The sequence below is a fragment of the Halichoerus grypus genome, chromosome 1, assembly GCF_964656455.1.
Source record: "Halichoerus grypus chromosome 1, mHalGry1.hap1.1, whole genome shotgun sequence".
Lineage (NCBI taxonomy): Eukaryota > Metazoa > Chordata > Mammalia > Carnivora > Phocidae > Halichoerus > Halichoerus grypus.
Genome location: NC_135712.1, coordinates 18,705,955 through 18,726,557, shown reverse-complemented (window position 1 = coordinate 18,726,557; position 20,603 = coordinate 18,705,955). Strand labels below are relative to the sequence as shown.

Below are 20,603 nucleotides of genomic sequence, written 5' to 3'. Positions count from 1 at the left end.
AAGTTGGTAATATGTGCCCTTAATATGGGATGAAAAGGGCACTTTACTCCTGTGGTCTTCTTTCCAAAAAACCCATAACCCCAGTCTAACCATGAGAAAATTCCAACACAGGAGCATCCAACAAAATACCTGAGTGATACTCCTGGAAACTGCCAAGGTCATTAACAACAAGGAAAGTATGAGAAGTCGTCACAGCCAAGAGGAGGCTAAGGAGATCTGACAACCAAATGGAATGGGTTTCCTGAATGGGATCTTGAAAATTAAGAAAATCTGAACAACGTATGGACTTTAGTAATGACAATATCTCACAACTGGTTCATTCATTGTAACAAACGTACCGTATTAATGGAAGATGTTGATAAGAAGGGAAACTGGCTAACGGGGTATTTGGCTATCCTCTCAATTTTTCTGTAAGTCTAAAACTTAAAGTTTTCTTAAGAACTTTTTTGGAAGTCTCCATTTAAGATTTCATACCTATTTGCCTCTGCATCAACATTCTGGCCTTCAGAAGCGTGTCTGTGAGAATACTCTAGCTGAAAAGAAACTGGGGTTAGAAAATCTTGCTAAGCATGGGCTTCTCTTCGATGGCATTTATAATGACTAGAGAGAGCCTGGCTTTCGATTTTCTAGGCAAATCTCTCCCTGAATCATTTGTGTGATGCGCAGTACTTAAATTCTATTTCAGAATAATCCCACATATCAGTAAGAAAGGAGATGCTTTGCTTTCCAAGTTTAACCTTGTCTTGGAAATGTAAACATAACATCATAGAATTCAATTACCCTTTACAAATGAGCAATTTCAGGCTTGAAGACTGATGTTTGTGTAGCTCATAACAGAGTCAGGCTGGACTCCAGGCCTGGCTGAACTGTAATGCTTACTACACCCCAGTAAAGTATTACAACATTCCACAAATTCTGCATCACGGCTTCCTGGCCAACCGACCCTAGATTAGCTAGGCTACATGGGCAGCTTTTCCTGTTGCCTCTCTCTTACTGTATTACTCATATTCTTGGTTTTATCAGTAACGGGGCTTCTTTGTTACTTACACTTGTAATCATTCCAACATCAGTTAAAAGATGGAATTATGAAAATGATGGTTGTTAAATCTTTCCAGATCAGGGGTGTGCAAACTCTGGTGTGCTGGATTTTAATACAGACTCATCCTCCCTCTCACCCCAGCACCAGGATCCCAGCGCCTCTCACTCTGACACCTGATCTTGGCCGTGTGGGACGTGCCTGAAAAACAGACCTCCCCAGAGGGATTCTGATTCAGGTGGCTCATCGATCAAAAGCTTCAGCACAGACACGAATCGCCTGGGGATGTTGTTAAAACGCAGTTTCTGATTGGACAAGTCCAAGAGGGGACCTAGTCGGCCTGCGTAACAAGCTCCCAAGTGAGTCGATTCAGCTGTTTGTTCAGGTAGCAAGGGTCTACTTAAGGTAATCCATTATAACTAATCTTATTAAGGGTTTTTTTTTTTTTTTTTTTTAAGTTACAGGTTATTAGGAAACACTTTTTAGAATGGCTTGTCTTTTCTTTTTCTTTTTAAGTAGGCTCCACACCCAATGTGGGGCTCAAACTCACAACCCTGAGACCAACAGTCACACACTCCACTGACTGAGCCAACCAGGCACCCCTGGCTTGTCTTCTCCTTTTTCTTTTCACTGTGTTAGAAGACACATAACATAAAACTTACCAGTTTAGCCATTCTTAAGTGTATAGTTCAGCAGTGTTAAATACATTCAAGTATTGTATAACCAATCTCTTTTCATCTTACAAAACTGACATTATACACATTAAACGATTCCCCTTTTCCTCTGCCCCCAGTCCCCTGGAAACCAGCATTGTACTGTCTTTACGAATGTGACGAATCTAGGTACTTCATATGACTGGAATCATAAAATATTTGTCTTTTTGGTGACTGGCTTGGTTTCTTCTTTTAAAAACATATAATCAAATCCTTCCTGCCTTCCTTCTGTAAGCCTGGGTCTTGTCCCATAGATTTCTCATTCTGGCACAATTTTAAGAATGGAGTGCCTTTTCACAAGCCCTGAGAACCAACTTGCTCCTGTTTTGTCTTTTGTTTCTTTATAAGAGAATAGGGTAGAAAGAATTCTGTATTTGAAGGCAGAAGGGGAGAAAATGACGCAGTGACTCAGGAGGATTTAGTGATTTCCGTGTATGAAAAGGTGAGGTTAACGATATCTCTGGGCCACAGAAGCTCAAATAGGATGCGGGACAAGGATAAACATTAAAACCTAAAACGATCTGGTTTAATTTTAAGAGATCGTCTCTGCTACTACTCAGGACTGCGGAATACCACTGTGCACCCAGTTCCTCGCAAGGCTGCAGAAGAACAAGCCACAGTCCCGCACAAACCAGTACAGAGCAGCACTGTCCAAAATTGATGTAAGCCATGTTGGCAGTTTTAAATTTCTAGCAGCCACATTAGGAAGGTCGATTTTAGTAATAGGCTTTATTTAACGCAGTATATCCTAAACTTTGCCATTTCAACGTGCAATCAATGTAAAAAAATTATTACTAAGACAGTCTACATTCTCCCCGCCACTTCCCAGACTCTTCAATAACTGGTACCTCTTTTCCACTTCCGGCACACGTCAGTTTGGACTAGCCACGTTCCAAATGCTCAGCAGCCACATGGGGCTAGCGGCCCACCATTGGGCAGCACTAGCTTAGGGTCAAATTTCAGAGATCAGGAGTATCTTTCGAGGAGTGATGCGTTGAATGTGGACAGGCTGAGGTTATGGGGTAAAATCTGAATCCAGAGATACAGGCCTCAACAGAGAAATCAATCTTACGTTTGAATACACTGAAGAGACTGTATTCACAGTTCTTATATGCTATCAGAATGCCACACATTTTAATCACTGATACGAGTAGCACTAAAATTCAATTTGTTACCACCATTAAGCCTATTTACCAGCAAACAGCCCTTTTCCCTCATTTCTCTTTTTGCAGTTCTCATACTTTTAATATTTATTTATAGAGTGTGTGATGAATTTGGAGGTGGAAATAAGGCAGATTTCCTTTACACCCAAACCCACTCATCTCTAGCCTCGCTCAGTGCTGGATATTGAGAGTTGAACTGAAAAGCAGATAGTGTGGGGCGCCTGGGTGGCTCAGTTGGTTAAGTGTCTGCCTTCAGCTCAGGTCATGATCTGAGGGTCCTGGGAGGGAGCCCCGCATCATCGGGCTCCCTGCTCAGCGGGGAGCCTGCTTCTCCCTCTGCCCCTCCCTCCCACTTGTGCACACTCACGCGCACACGTGCTCTCTCTCTCAAGTGAATACATAAAATCTTATAAAAAATGAGAAGCAGATAGTGTGGGGATAGCCTCCTAGATTCTTTATTTTGTCTCTTGAAAACACAAGTATCCTCACTGGCTGCTTTCTCCTAATACTTTCTTTCTACCTTATTAAAATATTCATAGCCTGATAGATTTTAAAGATGCAATTAATTAGGGTTATATATGGGGCTTTTAAAAAGCCATATAACTGCTAACAAAATACCAATCAGGCTGATGCGCCGTGAGGCCAGAGAACCATCAGTTACTACCCAAACCTTAAATTATACAGAGAGGTAAAAATACACAGCCTGTTTTTTCCACATACCATACTCAGAAACCCACGTGCGAGGTAGGCTATCATCACAACAGGAAGAGGCATCTTCACCGATAAACTTCTCAACAGAGCTGGGGACTGTCACTTCCAGGCCCCTCACTATACCTTCCAACGCATTACCATCGGCCTTGCTGGAACAATCTTCCTCAGGTCTTCTCTCAAGGTTTATAGCAACAAGCGCATTCAACTGCTCTCAAGTTCGCTGTCCGTTTTCCCTACCACAGCATTTTGCTCCTTAAATTCAGTCCTCTCTAGCTTTCCAACTATGGAGACAACATCTGTTCTTCCATGCGCTGTCTTAAGCTACTTGTTCTTTCCCTTTCACTGATTCATCTTTTAATAATTCTGATTTTAAAGTTAAGACATTGCCCTCTACCTTCTACTCCTACCTTCTCACTCAGATACAGTCGGCCCTTGAACAGCATGGGTTTGAACTGAGTGGGTCCACTTGCACGCAGAGTTTTTTCAACAAATACAGTACAGTACTGTAAATGTACTTTGTCTTCCTTATGATCTTAATAACATTTTCTTCTCTCTAGCTTACTTTATTGTAAGAATACAGTATGAATAATACACATAACATATGAAGTTAACAAACAGTTATCAGTAAGGTTGCTGGTCAAGAGTAGACAACGAATAGTTAAGTTTTGGGGGAGTCAGAAGTTATATGTGAGTTTTTGACTATGCAGGGGCTCAGCACCCCTAATCCCCACGTCGTTCAAGAGTCAACTGTGTATCACCCATGTCTAGGAATTCAACAACTTCCTCCACTCCTTCAATGATGACCTTTCAGTTGGTATTTCCAGTCCCTAGCTGGACACCTACTTAAGAAGGTATTGCTTTTAGCATATGTACACCTGACCATGAAACTTTAGAACTGTAGCCAAAGAACAATAAGCGATTCCTCATTGGGTCAAACATCTATCTTATGTGGAAGCAAGATAAGGGAAGAAAAACAACAGTCAACAATTTGGGGGAACCAAACATGGTGGGGACTGCTAAACAAATTCGACTTGGTTATAAAACCCAGGTCCCCTTTCTCACTTAACTAATGCCTCTACTTTCTCAATTAATATTTGCCACTATTTCATATCCTAAGCCCCATGGGTGGTACCTCAACTACACTCAAACTATCCATATTCCTGAAGCTGGACCTCAGATCATGTCACACGAAGAAATGTTCTGAAATGTTTAACTCTGGTAAACCATTTCGTGAGCAGAAACTTACCTTCTAGCTCTCCCCACTCCTTTCCACCTGCTCCCACGACTCATGACCCTGCGTCCCTGGACTCTTCATCACTCATTAAGGTCAGCAGAGGATGTTTCCCTGCCTTCCCTCCATTTCCCTGCCACTTTGGCCTGGGACACATAGCACGTACATTCACCACCAGTGCTTATAACCAGCTAGCTACCTCCCCGTGTGCTCATGATGCCCAAACTAGATAGTTCCCAAACTAGTTGTTCCAGCTTCTCTCTCTTGTATGCCTGAGATTCCTAATACCCAACTGCCACACTGTGCTCCCAGAGAGCTTAGTAAGTGTCCCTTCTGGATTCTCTTGTGACAGCCTGGACTTGAAATGTCCAGCTTTAGTTGACAATGGAGTTGTCCTCTAATGATCAGAGGAATAAATACTGATTTATTTTTCAGGGGTTTTTCCAACTCAAAACTTCTCAGGAAAGGAAAAAAATATATCCTGAAAGATGCAAAGCTACTTAGGGCAAAAGGAACTAGATAAAGAGAGATTTCAACAGGAAAAACAAAAAGACGTTACAGCATTTAACAAAAGAGCTTGCTATGCTATGGTATTTGGAATTAGCACAACCTTCTACTGGTACCAGAACATTGCTAAGTCCTCAAAACTTTGTTAAAACATAGAAAAAAGGATTAGAGTTCTGTCACTGTACTTGCAACACTCTGTAGGGAAGAAGGACACAATATCTAATAGAATAAATATAATAAGGATACATGATTCATTAAGCTCTTCAATAAAAATATGTTTTAGAGATTTACCCAGTTCCATGGAGACGTGTTTCAAAAATCGTGATTTTTTTCTTTCAATGGGGATGGGGCCCAGCTAAATTAGAATTCTCCCTGTCTTATCACTCCTCTGTGGACTTAGAAATTGCCACTCTGATTTGTAAACAAGGCTTAGTTTCATTACTGTAAATCAATCTGCCGGGGCTTACCACTCCTGAGAGAACTGAAATAATTGAATTTCTGGACTTCTAAGGAAGAGGGTTTGGGACAGGAAATTAACACATTAAGGCTTCCAAGGGGTGTATCACACACTGTTTAGCAGAAAACTCCCCCTGGAAAATTCAGATCCCATGTCTCTAATCCAGTATCTCATGGCTTCTAAGACTGGCCAACTAAGCTATCTGTCTACACCTGCTAATACTCACAAGTAAAAGCTAAGAAATTCCTGTGAATCTCTGTGATAATGGAACATAAAGCCCACATTATAACAAATAATGGACCCGATTTTAAAAAAAAAAAAAAAGGCAATACTGTAATCTCTTTAAAGATAACTCAAAAAACCCTAGAAAAATCTAAGGTCAGTTAAAGGATACGCAAAATCTGAGCCTACTAATCAGAGCCTTCCACAGTAACGTATCATGTCTGTATTGACAAAACTCCTTGTGTCGTGTGCGAGAATGAGAACAAGGCTATTCTTAAGCCTAGTGATTTTCTTTTATCACTACAACTTCAATCACGGATGTAAATGAAAATTTCTGCTCACTTTGCTACTTTTCTGCTTGAATGAATTTTATAACGAAAACGTCTGTTCTCTTCCGACAGAACACGACTGTCATTCAAACTTTACACACCAGGCAAAGAGCGAATGCATTTTTCCGATGCCAAATCATTTAGCTGTGCGTCACCACAAGCTGCAGTGCACAGTGAAAGATGCTGCAGTTTAAAATTCTCTCAAGCAAAAGCAAAAGCATCAGATAGGTGCATTCAGGCTTTAAACATTCTCAGACTCCTTCTTCCCGACTCGACACAGCCGGCCCCGCCCTCCTTTCCTGGCCCTTGTCAACCAGAAAGCGTGGAATTGTGCCAAAGCCCATTCCATGACCCAAATGGTCTTCCAGGTCAATAATCCAAAGTCACATGAAAACTCCGTCTTCAGTGGACCTCTCCAGGGAGCAAATATTTTGAAGAGCAAGCATTCCAGGCACGCAGAAGCTCAGCCTTTAAATCAAACTAAATCTTAACTAGTTTTTCAAAGGGAGGCCCTGTTGTCCATAGAAGGCACATAAAAGTGTTGGAGGAAGGCAGATCTCTCATTTAGCTTTCACGTTTATAAATGAGGAATTTGTGTATGATTAAGGCTTATCATTATAGGGGGTAATTCTAGAGTATTTCTCATTCCAAATAATACAGTTTCTGTCTTTTGCTTAAGATTATAAACATGGCTAAAATGTAGATTAGAGGAAAAATCATACTTAGGGTCTCAGTTGTTTTAACCCGGAAATGTTGTGGTTTTAGAAAAAAGCTGAGGGCAGACTTTTGATTTTTGGTAAGAATACTGGTTATCACAATCTTCTAAGAAAAGTAGAAATGATTTGCCATTTTCTGGGCAAACGCAGACTTTCTAGTAATGTATAAGGCTAAAAGGGCATTGGATCTCCATTACCTGAGTTTAAAGTGATCCATTTCATGGTTTAATGCACTGTTTATTCAAAGGCATGTCTACCTTTCTCCCAGTCAAAAGAAACAAAAGGTCAGTTCCCTCTCTTGGCTTGACACCCCTCCTACTCATGCCATTCATTATACAGTAATTCCAGATGTTTCATTTTTGGTTGATGTTCAAACTGTCTGGATAGCTGGCTATTTACATGAAGATCGATCGATCTATCTATCTATCTATCTACCTACCTACCTACCTACCTACCTATCTATATATTTCAAGACTATAGATCAGAGGCTACCTTTTTGGAAAAACAGAGCTAATGGCATGAAAAGCCAACTATCACAACCAAGTAAGTATAAAAGACATCTTTGATAACAGTTCTCATGTACAAATGAACATGCATTAACTGCAACAAAAAATAACATTTTTACTCATTTAGACAGCTGTTTAATTGATACTCCTACATTAGGACAGTTTTCCATGTTTTGCTTTCAGAAGCAATTAATTCTCTTCTTTCCAGTTACACTTTTAGCACAAATGTAAGATATCCTCACAGTGGAAGATGCTAATTCCAACACTGAGATCACAGCTATATATATCTATTTAGCTATATATATAGCAAGAAACTTATTTAAAGTGTAATTAAGAGACGATTTTGCTTACATGTCTATCTTCATTTTTTTTTTTTTTTTGAGGTTCAGCCTGTCATCCGTTTCTTGACTTCTATAATTATATCCTCCATTTCTTTAAAAAAAAAATGTGGAAGTGAATACATAAACAGTCCCTAGGGATTTAAGCTTGATTCATTGTATTCTTGCTATTAGCTGTCACTGACTGGCAGATAAAGCAGAACAACCAAACAACCCTTGATTCTGGTGTACTGATAATTACAGCCAAATACAGGGTGTATTTCTGCATCAGTATCAGAGTTTCTACATTAAGCCCATTCAAATCCAATTAATTCTTCTGCATGAAATCCAGGGTCCAGGAGACTTTTAAAAGAATCTGAAAACAATCCAATCCTTTGCCTAAAACAGATCTGTATCCCAAATGGTACAATAAACTAAGAGAGAAAAATGGAATAGGCATAGTCCATGCTCGTATAGTCTTCATTTAATCTGAAAAGCCCAAATTTATCATTTATTGATTACTGATAGGAAACTCACATACACCACAGCTGAAATGTCCATATGAGCTAAGAGCTAAGGGACAAGGCTTATTATCAACACTCTGGGAGTCACATGGAGTCTGATGACCAGTGAATACTTGGGAGGCCTGGCCTGGATTAACAGCTCAAGAATCATCAAGCCAGCCCTTCAGGAGCCACTGTATTGATGAGGTTCCCTGGTAAGTTATGTGTATTGCAAGAAAATGAACAATCCAGGAGGACTCCTATAAAACGCCAGCCAATATGGAGGATTTTTCGAGTGGGCTACAGAAAAAGGAGCCAGAGAAGGAGAATGAGAGTCAGCTGAGAGAAAAACAGAAGCACCAATGTAATAATGGTGTGGGAAGAAGGCAACGACCAACAGGGGTAGATACCACTGCGAGGTTAGAGATGACAGAGAAGTGTCTGCTGGATTTGATGAGAAAGCCAGCAGAGAGCCCATTCCATGGAGTTCAAGGGAGGGATGCCTGCTAACAGCTGGCTGGGAAGGAAGCGAGAATTAGGAAAGCAAAACAGAAATGGCTGACTATCCTGTCAAGTCAAGAGGTGCAGCTGTGAGTGAGTAGAGCGACGGTGGAAGTTAAAGATGTGGGGTCAAGGGGCGCCTGGGTGGCTCAGTCGGTTAAGCGTCTGACTCTTGGTTTCGGCTCAGGGCATGATCGCAGGGTCCTGGGATGGAGCCCCACATCGAAATCCATGCTCAGCAGGGAGTCTGCTCGAGATTCTCTCTCTCTCTCTTCCTCTGCCCCTCCCCCCACCCATTCTCTCTCTAACACAAATAAATAAAATCTTAAAAAAAAAAAAAAAGATGTGGGGTCAAGTAACTAATGTGAGGGCCCAGGGGTCTCCGAAGAATAGAGAAACATGAGGAGGCTAAAAATTACTGACATATGAAGTAAAATGAAGGGTCTATTCCCAAAGGTACTTACAAAGTCAAAGACTGTAGACAACACAGTTAAAAAAAAAAAATCTACTGAAGGGGCGCCTGGGTGGCTCAGTCATTAAGCATCTGCCTTTGGCTCAGGTCGTGATCCCAGGATCCTAGGACTGAGCCCCACATCAGGCTCCCTGCTCAGCGGGAAGCCTGCTTCTCCCTCTCACTCTTCCACTCCCCCTGCTTGTGTTCCCTCTCTTGCTGTCTCTCTCTGTCAAATAAATAAATAAAATCTTAAAAAAAAAAAAATCTACTGAAGAACATATGTGCACTGGTTCCTATGAATTTAGACTCAATTGAGAATTCTAAGAACTTAAAATGAGAACAAAGGTGGAAAAAGAGAAATAAGCTCAAATTATTTAAATGGCATAACTTCTTGGCACACTGAACATGAGTCCCCAGTGTATTAAATACACTTAGAGAATACAGAACATCATCGCCCCTGACTGACAATTCTAAGTTCTCAGTAAAACAAGAAGAGGGAGCCACATGACCCACTCATAGGAATCTAGCAATTCTGAGCTGATAAAGACACCACACAATAAAGAAGGCGGATCTTCAGTGACAGCCAAACCTTTGGGATATAAACACACACAAGGGCGTACACCATATTCGTAGCAAACTAGTTAATACTAAAGGGTATGGTTTAGGGGAATGTCAGCTAGGAGACACAGTCTTGAAAATGCATGTACCTAATCAATAAACCAATAGGATGACCCCAAATTTTAATGTCACATAAAGATTTACTTACATCTACACATCAAGTGCCTACTAAACACCATATACATCTCATCACTTACTAAAGGCATTTAAATAGGATAGTAATTAATGGTTAGTATTCAAAAATATGACCCTAACTCTTCAGATACAACATGAGAATCTGAAAGAACTTTCCAAACTCCATCACCATTATAAATGATATTTAGAAGTGGGTTTCTGCTAAAACAATCCTTTATTATTAGAATTAAAAGCCAAGGATAACGGAACTATCATGAACTACCATCTAAATGGTATGTTTTTTCTCTGAACACAGATGCCTCTGGCATCTGCTGGCTTTAAACCAGACACGTGGAGAACAGGTTAGACCCCCATCTCCTAGAGATAAGCATTTAATGTACTTTTATCTGGATCCCAGAAAAACTTGGTTTCTTCCTAATCAGAGATTCCTGTGTTGACTTTTTGGTTGTTAAATAAAACCTGCCTTTCCTCTGTTGATCAATACTGGGTAAAGTAAGTGACATTTACTGTAACCTCAGAGATTCTTTTAGGCATGTGAAATTGATGCTTTATGCCCTTTCCTTTCCTTGCCTAGTGTTTGGGCTACTCCTTCTTTTACTTTTCCTTCCTTTTCTCCATATTCACATTAAATCCTCCATTCAAATCATTCCATAGGCAGCTACTAAGTAGCTACTCTGTGCCACGACACCCTCAAAGCCCTGGGGATATTTCAGTGAATGAAGCAAAAGTCCCAACTGCTGCAGAGTTTACATTTCAGGCAAAAAACCAATTTTTTCCAAATTTATGGTCACTAAGGGAAAACATTCTTAGTCTTCAGCTTCATGTACCGTTTATCCCCAGTAAAGCTCTACAATTATTCTTTGCCCCATCAGGCCATCAAATCCACTGGTTGCAATACTTTCTTCCAACCTATTATCCTCCTATGGGTTTGCCAGTAAAATCTGAAAGATAATGAGGAGCTATATTGTCAGGTTACTACAGTTTATGGAAATATTACTCCAGAGTAGAAGCGGGGTTTTTTTTTTTTTCCCTACTCCAACTGTATCACCTTTTAAAAGAATTGATAGAATAAAAGGATTTATCCTGATGCACAGAATGTACACTGTAACAAGCACTAAAAAAATGGGTATAGCTCGCAGGTGATTTTAGCGTATTAATGACACGCGCAAGATCAATAAAACCACACTGAATGTGAGATAGGTTTCTGGACACCACATAAAATAGCCAAAAAAATTTCATGTCATCCCAAATAAAAAAGGTGATTTCTGTACTATTCCAAACTTCAATAATTGACCCTCTTAGTTCTGTTCTAATTTTCCAACATTAAGCACCAATACTACCAACACAACTACTGTCCTTGGGACCTTCCCATGCATGTTTGCTAATTCATGTCTCTTCATTGTCTCTACATACGCCTTAGGAAGGATATAATGCCTCCCTCTGGAGATGCTTCTCTCATACGCTCCAGCTCACACAACCATCATCTGCCTAACTCCTGTTTTTACACCAATCCCTCATCCTACTTATACAGAAAATTCATACTGTCTGGTCATGAAGTGGCAGGTTAATTAAGACTGGGACTTTAAACAGATTTGTGGTAAGGGGAAAACTTCCAGAGAAGAGGAGGTTACTTTTGATCATGCTGAGTTTGGTTCCTCAACATGATCAAACACCTATCACTAAATTAGAAAAGATCAGCTGATTTCCAGATCGAAAAGGATCACAAATACAAACCTCTACAACAACTAACATCGTGACAGTCTGCCCTACATTCTGCAAAACAGGTATAAAGGTAATTTTGTATCTGTACAGCCATAAATTAAACCCAAGGAAAAGCAAACATCTCGTGAAGTCGATACATACCACACAAGAAGCTCAGCTATTAAATCAGAGTTTAGCTTTATCCACCTCAAAGTTTAGGCAGCTAAATAAGGACACTCCTCTAACAGTAATGTGACTTGCAACTTTCAGTTTTAAAAGAAATTTCCTACATCAGAAAAACTGCCTGGGAGCCTTAAACTCGCCTTCTTCCTGCCACAGACCTACTTGATAAATTTCTCCACAGCAGGAAGAGGTAATAAAAACCATTGACTGCCATCTCATTTAGGGGTCACTTCTGCTACCTACTCTTCCTCTCCCCCCATTTCTGAATTCTGTTCTTAAATAGCGGTTTTTCTTGATTTTTTCCACTGTAGATCGGTCTTCTTGCCATGACAGTGAAATTTCACACCTGACCCCACCCCCTGGGCAATGATGATGTATTCTTTCTTTTTATGTTACAACTTTGTCACTTTTCACCTTTTGGGTTTTCTTTTTCTGGAGTTAACACTTGCCTCCATTTTAAAATTTGCTTTATTTTCTGTGCATCCTTCAGGCGTGCCCCTCTTCCAAAGTCTCCAACAGTACTCTGCCACCACTCTAAGCTCTCCCAGGGCCGAGCAGCCATTGCCATGGGACTTCCCTTCACCATCAGGTTTCGAAGCTAAAGCCTGAGACTCACAGGCAGGAAAGATAGGGGTGGGTATGGGAGGAACAAGAGCAAAAAAAGACTCCTGGGACATATCTCCAGTATGAGCTAAAATTTATCATGCGATGTGGAGAAGAGGGAACGTTTAATGAAGCCATTCAGATTAAGAGAACTTATCCTTAGACTCTACAGTAAAACAAGTATTGAGGGTTTTCTGGGTCAAGTACTAAAATCTAAGTATCTCATAGGATCCTCTGATACTGAAACCGAAGTACATCTTAAGCCAGGCTTTAGATTCACTGTCATCTTTATGTCACTTCCTACATTCACGATGCTTTTTTGTGTCACTGTTAAAAACGAGCACACTTTTTCTCCTCAATGCTTTTCAGTTAATCCTTTCATTGTGTACAAACATCAAATTACTTTTAAAAAATGCACTGAAATACTTGAGAGAAATCATTTTCCTTAATTTTACTTCCGTATTCTTGACATAATTAACTCTTCCCTTCACAATAGTTACTACTTTAATGGGTACTATTTAGAGATATTACAAAAATAAGCGGTACCTAATGCACAGCATTAAAACTGAAAAACCTGGAAGTCCACAAAAAAGAATTTTTTAGTTCTTTTCCTAGGGAAGAAATATATCAGAAATTTCCTATCATTGGGGCGCCTGGGTGGCTGGCTCAGTTGGTTGAACAACCGACTCTTGATTTCCATTCAGGTCATGATCTCAGGGTCCTGGGATCAAGTCCTGAATTGGGCTCTGTGTTCTGCTTGGGGATTCTCTCTCTTCCTCTCCCTCTGCCCCTGCCCCCCGCTCTTGTGCTCGCTCTCTAAAATAAATAAATCTGTTTAAAAAACATTTCCTGTTATTTGTGATGGTATTAAGTCTATGTCTAATATGGTTTACATATTATTTACTTCACTTTTTAATTGTAGTCCACTAATGAAAATATAATGAAAACTGGGGTTTCATGGTGAGGGTCTAAGTTAATTCAGTGAATTCCATTTTTTATGCTGGGTTTAACCACTTTCCTGCCCCAAGGACCGTAATCAGAGCTGTCTGCACCACTCTAAATTTTTCCCTTATGTTTTATATTTGCCTTCTTTTGCAATTATTCGCATGGCACAGAACACAGAGCCCTACGTCCCCAAAAATCTTGCACAAGTTTTGTTGTACACAAATCGTATTTTTTACTATAGCATTTTGGAAAGTTATTTACTGCCTAGAACAGTAAGCAAAATCAAGACAGGATGATCTTAAGTGTGTTATTTATCTGGGGAAATACAATGATGAGAACTGAGTTCTAAAGACAAAAAGGAAAGTCCGTTTCCTTTCTCTGCTGGAAGAAGTGACGCTGTAGGAGGTGACCCAAGCCACTCCACCTGAGAAAGGTGCTCACAGGTTACCAGAGTGGAAAGAGAACTTCTGGATGAAAGTCAATTTCTTTCTTGTTTCCTCACCATAATCACTTGTAATCATTTACATCAGGAAGACAAAAATTCCACGACAAAAGGCACAGCTTGAGGTTAGCTGGAAACATTATGGTTCTTCATATTAAGTTTATGTTAAAACAACAAACTGATGATTTCCAAGACTGAATTACATAGATGTAACTAGGAAGCAGCTGTTTTCTGGTTGGCACAGAAAAGTAAATGCTTCAGACCCTCAGATCTGGTAGCACAGGAGCAATTCCAAATATTCGGAGAGAGAAACTAAAAAACTCAAAATAACATACCCATTATATTCAGCTGAAGTATTATTAAATCTATAAAGGCATTTTTGTCTTTTTAAAATAAAGCAGGGGACAATGTGAGTATGTGAAATTTAAGTGACATGACTTCTTTTTACTTCTTGGATGCCAATGTCTATCTCCATATATGAAAAATAATTAAAAAGCAGTATCAAAAAGAAATTAAACACAGAATACGCTTTTCATGAGGTTAGCTGTTCATTATAAAAGATGACAGCAAATATAGGGGCTGTAACTCACTCATATGGACAAACCGTAATAATCTCAATTTTTTGATTTTCATATTCATATTGGAGAGAGCCACATGCGCATATACAACTACGAGTCCAGCTCAAACAGTGCTGGTATTTCATACCAAGAAATGGCAAAACATGAATAACCAGAGTAGCAGGATGTGCCTGAGTAACTATTCACCCTTCTTATAAATTATTAGCTTAAAAAAAAAAAATGACCTACTCTCAAAAATTCCAACCTTAGTTGCCAAGAGCAAAAGTACCATGGGTATACGTAAAACAGGTATATATTCAATAACAGCCTCAAAATAATTGTTTATTTGTACATTTAAATTAAAAAATATCATAATAGTATCTATTAAAAAATGAATGAAAACAGCAATGCTTTTTAAAAATCACTACCTTTAATCATGATCAATGACCATTCTTCCTGAAACAGTGAACCATGTTCTATACATACTCTCTACGGTCCTACCTTCAGGATTTTTACTCATCCTTTGTCTAAATCCCCAAATTAAGATAGCCTCCAGGCTTGTCCCAGTCCTTGAAATTCTGGCTCAAATGCTACTTCCTGCTAAGTCTTCTTTAAATTTCTCAGCTGAAATTCCCCATACCCATTGCTCAACTATAACCTGTAAAAGAGGAGGGACCACAGTTTAACTATCTCCTTGGCCACACATGTAGGTAGTGGATACTCACACAATGTATATATTAATTATACTTTTTATTAGTCATTTTTATTTCTCTGTGAATAGTCCATTGACTGATTCTCAAGTTGGAATTTAGAGAAAACATTATTCTAAATAGTCCCTTTTATTACTAACAAATAATAGAAATTAGATTTGTAAACTTACTATCAATAAAAAAAAGTAGCTTAATGGAGTATATCTTTAAACTCAGAATCATACATCAGTATTAAAAATTTCCTTCATATCTTGATATAATTAAATAGCACACGTGTATTTTATTAAAATGACTACAAGATTTGCAAGACATTCAACCAAGAACTGATTACAAAAAGAAAACAAATGACTGCAAAGTATTCACCATGATGTTCATCACAGCACCACTGATAACCACCACCACCACAAAATAAATCACCAGAAGTAAGGAATAGACACATTACAGGGTCTGGTATAAGGTTAGTTTAAAAACTGTACTTTCCAAGATTATTTAATTTCATGAATAAAGTAGTGTAAAAGTGCGAGGTGAAAAAAAGTTCATAAAACAAGAAACAAGAATTATATAACTGTGAAAAATACTAAACGCAAACTACATGCAAAAAAACACAGACTGGAAGCAAGTTGTTATTTCTCAGTTGTGGCTGCATTTTCTCAACTTGGCACAATGAACATGTATTACTTTTGTAATCAGAGAAATTTAAGGACACAGTTATAATTCTTAGCATGTCCTACAAAGGAAAATTCCCGTTAACCCCACACTATTCACTTTTCCAATGCATCACTAAGAATCACTGGAATAGTACCACTGCGAATAGACAGATTTCTTTTCTGTGCCTACCATCTGGGGCCTGCACCAATGACTTTTGTGTTTTAATAAAGCAGTGACAGCAGAGCACCCCACAGGGTAGAGCAGGAGGTTTTCAAAAATTATTGTTTTTCTTTATAATAACTTATGTTACTTAACGACTCTTGAATATTATCTCCAGCAAAAAAAAAAAAAAAAGGACAAAATTAAAGATTTAACTACGTAAATCATTCATGCTATCCTAGCTCTTACCCCAGACAAAACACAAGTTGTTAAAAGTTCCAGAAAGAAGGCAGAACAGCAGGTACCATAATTAAAACAAGAAGATGAAACTAAATTGGAGTTGGAGACAACAAAGATCACTAATTTTTTCAAAATTTGATTTATTAAAAAAAAAAAAATCAACGTTTTCAGCTCAGTCTGGAGCCAATATAATTAGTGTCAATGGGGAGCCGGCAGAAAGGGGAGGGAGATTTAATCACTGGTGATGGCCGATGACCTACCCAGAAGGAAATCATTTCTGTACATTCTCCTACTTACCTAAATGTCCTTCCTCACTCAGAAGCCATCTACAGGGAGAATGTAATTTCTTCCCATTCAACAATCTGCCCTGAAAGAAATGTAGCTCCCATATACAAATTTGGAGGGAAAACAACAAAAAACAAGATCAAAGCCCTTTCTGAAGAATTAGTAATGATGAATGCTGCTTATATGTGGTTGAAGATAAGGATGGAGACATTTTCTTTTAATTTGGCAGTATGGTACTTCTAAAACTAAAAAAATTTTCCCGTAAGGAGTTGCCACGACCACATAAAGCTTGCAAGGCACAACCATCAGCGGATAAAACGACGGTTATTCTGTGTGCTCTTCCAAGCCTTTGACCTCTTTCTCAACTATCACTACCTGTGACAGATACGACATTTTATGCACTGATTTCATTGTCCATCTTTTTTTGATAAAAGTCTCTTGTTTGGGGCGCCTGGGTGGCTCAGTCGTGCTTAAGCGTCTGCCTTCAGCTCAGGTCATGATCCCAGGGTCCTGGGATCCAGCCCCGCGTCGGGCTCCTGGCTCAGAGGGGAGCCTGCTTCTCCCTCTCCCTCTGCCTCTCTCCCTGCTCATGCTCTCTCTCTCTCTCTGTATCTCTGTGTCTCAAATGAATAAATAAAATCTTTAAAAAAAAAGAGACTTGTTTATTATAGAAATTAACAAACACTTAAATAAAATCAAAATCACCTGTAATCTCACTATTTGTAAATAAACACTGGTAAGATTTCTTTTCCATGAATATTTTCTTTTATATTATTGAGAATCAGACTCTATATACTGGCTTGGAAGTATGACGAATTCGGAACGTTCATCGGTCCCACGCGAAAGACCACATGAGAAGGAGTCTGATCTCTCTCCAGGAACAGTGATTAGCTTTCCCTGATGAGAAAGGTCCAGGGATTCTGGCCATTCCTTATGATAGCATGATGTAGACAATCCTTAAAAACAGAGGACATTCAAGAATTCGTGTCCCTCTGGTGTGCAAAAGCACGGCTCATCAAGCATCATTCCCACAGTATGTATGTATATAACGCAGCACACCATCTCCCAGGACTTCATAAGCAGTTGTACTGACAGTGCAGAGGTCAATGAACAGGGGAAGGAGCCACAGGTACTGACTGGATTACTGTGCTGGGACATCTGGGCATTTCCAAGATCCTAGCGTCTACGATAAAACGTTCTCCCATGCCCAGCCCCATTCTTAAAATTAGGTGGAGTCTCATGTAACATTCTTGGATATTGTTCTGCTTCAGCATAAATCCAAAAAACTACTCTGGTACATTATCTGTCAGAATATCCAAATACAAACTTTTCACACCCAAGAAGATTAAGGTAGTTGTAGATAATTCACACAACAGTAGCCACCAAAAGACAAGGTATGACTATCTTATCTTAACGCTTTACTGAAGGAATAAAATTCAAAATCGAGATGAATCAAATACCTTTAGTTTCTCACGTGACCACGTCTGAATAGTTTCCTGGTCATTACTACCTGTATGTTTGGAAAGCCTTGAATATAAAATGAGACAGAATGACCTCTAAGGTAGCAATTCTTTAATTTCTAATACTTTTGGGTTAAGCTATTAGCCCACTTTTGACCCCAGAAATCAAGAGTAATTTGTCTCATGCAATGCACCCTGCCTATATTGGACAGAACCAAGTGCAGACCAGTGTTAGTTTCAGTGGTGAGTCTATTACACCAGGAAGAGTAGTCATTCTAGTGGAAAGGGGTGGAAGACTTTGCAAAGAAAATATTCTCCTTGAGTAATGATAATGATGTGCTTAATTCCACATGAGATAATTAATGAAACATTCATGTGATGAAGAGCAATCTTACATTCTGGTTCTAGAAGCACAATCAAATGCAAAGGGTGAAAAGAGAAAGCCAACTCACTCTCAAGGGAAATCACCCACTGCATAGAAGGAAAGTGTCAACAGCAACCTCATACACTTTCTCCATCTAGACAAGGAACGCAAGATACTGCCGAGCAAGTATGCCCAAGACAAATACATGACCTGAAGAAAAATAACACAGTACAACACCAATCCTGCATCTGATAGAAAGGTCAAGAAGAGTGCATGCTAGGCATTAACAGGCATTTTTCTCTCCTCAAGCTCTGTTTTGGGTTTTAATATGCTTAATGTTTAAGACATTTGTACTCTGCTTTCTAGGTAGCTCCTTTCTGAGAACTACCTTCAGTAAAATCATGTCTTTTGTCTAAAGGATAAGTTTGGATATAGCCATAGAGTTTGGAGGGTACTTACACTAATGCTAAACACTAATTCTTCTTCAAGCAGCAAGTCATATATAAGAATGTTGCTTATTACTATCATCAAGTGGAAAACATTATCACGTGCCAGAGTCACAACTATCTCCTTTATGAATACAACGTGGGTTGGGACTTTTAAAAAGAACTGTTATTGATTGCCTCTCATTCACAGCCTTTCTTTCCTTTATGACCTGATTTGGTAAACCAGCTGGTTATTAGCTCCAGAACAATTTCTGTTACGACCGTAACACCGGATCGTGTATTGAAAGGTCCTGGACTTTCGTCCTAATTCTGTCACAAATACCTGGTGCCACGTATAGCAAGACATCCTCCTTCACGGACTCTCAATATTTGTGCCTGTGAAGTGAGACCACTTAGGAGGAACCTTCCTCCATGGTGCAGAACACGCTTTATCACATTAAAAACATCTTGACAGTTAATCACAGCATTATCATAAAATCTTCTGACTTCATATTTACATCTGAAGGCATTTCATACATCTTTTCTTCCTTTTGACAGTATTTTTTCCCCTGGAGTTTCAATTCACTCTTGCCATGGGATGGGGCATGGAGTAGGGCAAGGAGAGCAGCTGGGAAGGAGGAGACAATCAATTTAGGGTCACAGGAAATTTGGGGTCAAAGGAAATTTGCCACAACTAAGTGCGCCATCGTGGTAAACTATATCCATAATGTGGTTTCCACTGTTTAGCCAATTCTGACACTTCTGAATAGTTATGAAGCAGGAAGATGTTAAGCAAAATGATATTGTTCACTTTTGAAACAGGTGTAGTTGTGAGTAACCTATCAGGTGTCATCAGCAATAATGCTCATCCAGAGACCTACTACCTGGTTCCCAGTGAGCTTATATCCTAAACAAAATGTATCTGAAACATTTCATAGAATGGGTGAGAACCAAAAGAAACAGATCATTAATAAGACCTGACCCACCTAATTAACTGGTTGCTGATCTACTTCCTAACTTACACTGAATTAAATGGTCTCTTGGCATAATAACTAAATTGGCTTGAAATACACAGTTCCTGGAGACAGCTGACCTCTATATTTAAGCATTACTTATCTTCATCTTATTAAATCTTCAGTTTTTAACCAGTTAGACAGAAAAGAGTTAGAGGCCTTGTAAAGTATTTAAGAATAAAGAAGGAGGAGGAACAAGGGAACTCTTGAATTATCAAATGTTTAAGAATCTGGTTTTCCACATTCTCTTCATCAATTCCATTGTGAGTAGTAAAACCAGATGAAAACTTCATTCTAATGGCCCATGTTTTCTATTAATGTCTCAAATTATGCACATGCATGAACAGTAATCAGTACATATGCTGTTACAACATTCACGTTTAAGCAAGTATTATACAGATCTCCAGAATATTCAACAGTTATCCTAAGTTTGCTGTTGGGACTTTTTTTTAAAAAAAGATCCCTTTTAGTTTTTACAAGAAGTCACTGGAATGTGTATCAATATTTGTCCACAGCCCCCCTGTAGACATCTCTGTGTCCTTACAACCGTGCAAGCTATCAGACCAAATGCTGATTTCCACACTGCCTGGTTATATAAAAATATCAACTACGAAGAGATTAGTTACAAAGTCAGATTAAATATGGAGTATGACAATGTTTCCAGAGGAAAAAGTATGACATCACACTAAACAGCGCAGTTTTTCAAATCAAAAGTGGAAGTAAAATTTGAGGTTGGTGAGAGAAACACC

The 20,603-nt window shown here is 39.1% G+C and overlaps 1 protein-coding gene across 6 annotated transcripts in view; it reads right to left on the bottom strand.

The window, feature by feature from the left end:
• The window catches only part of APP (amyloid beta precursor protein), a 256,472-nt gene that overhangs the window by 159,776 nt on the left and 76,093 nt on the right, over window positions 1-20,603 (bottom strand). The window lies entirely within an intron of this gene.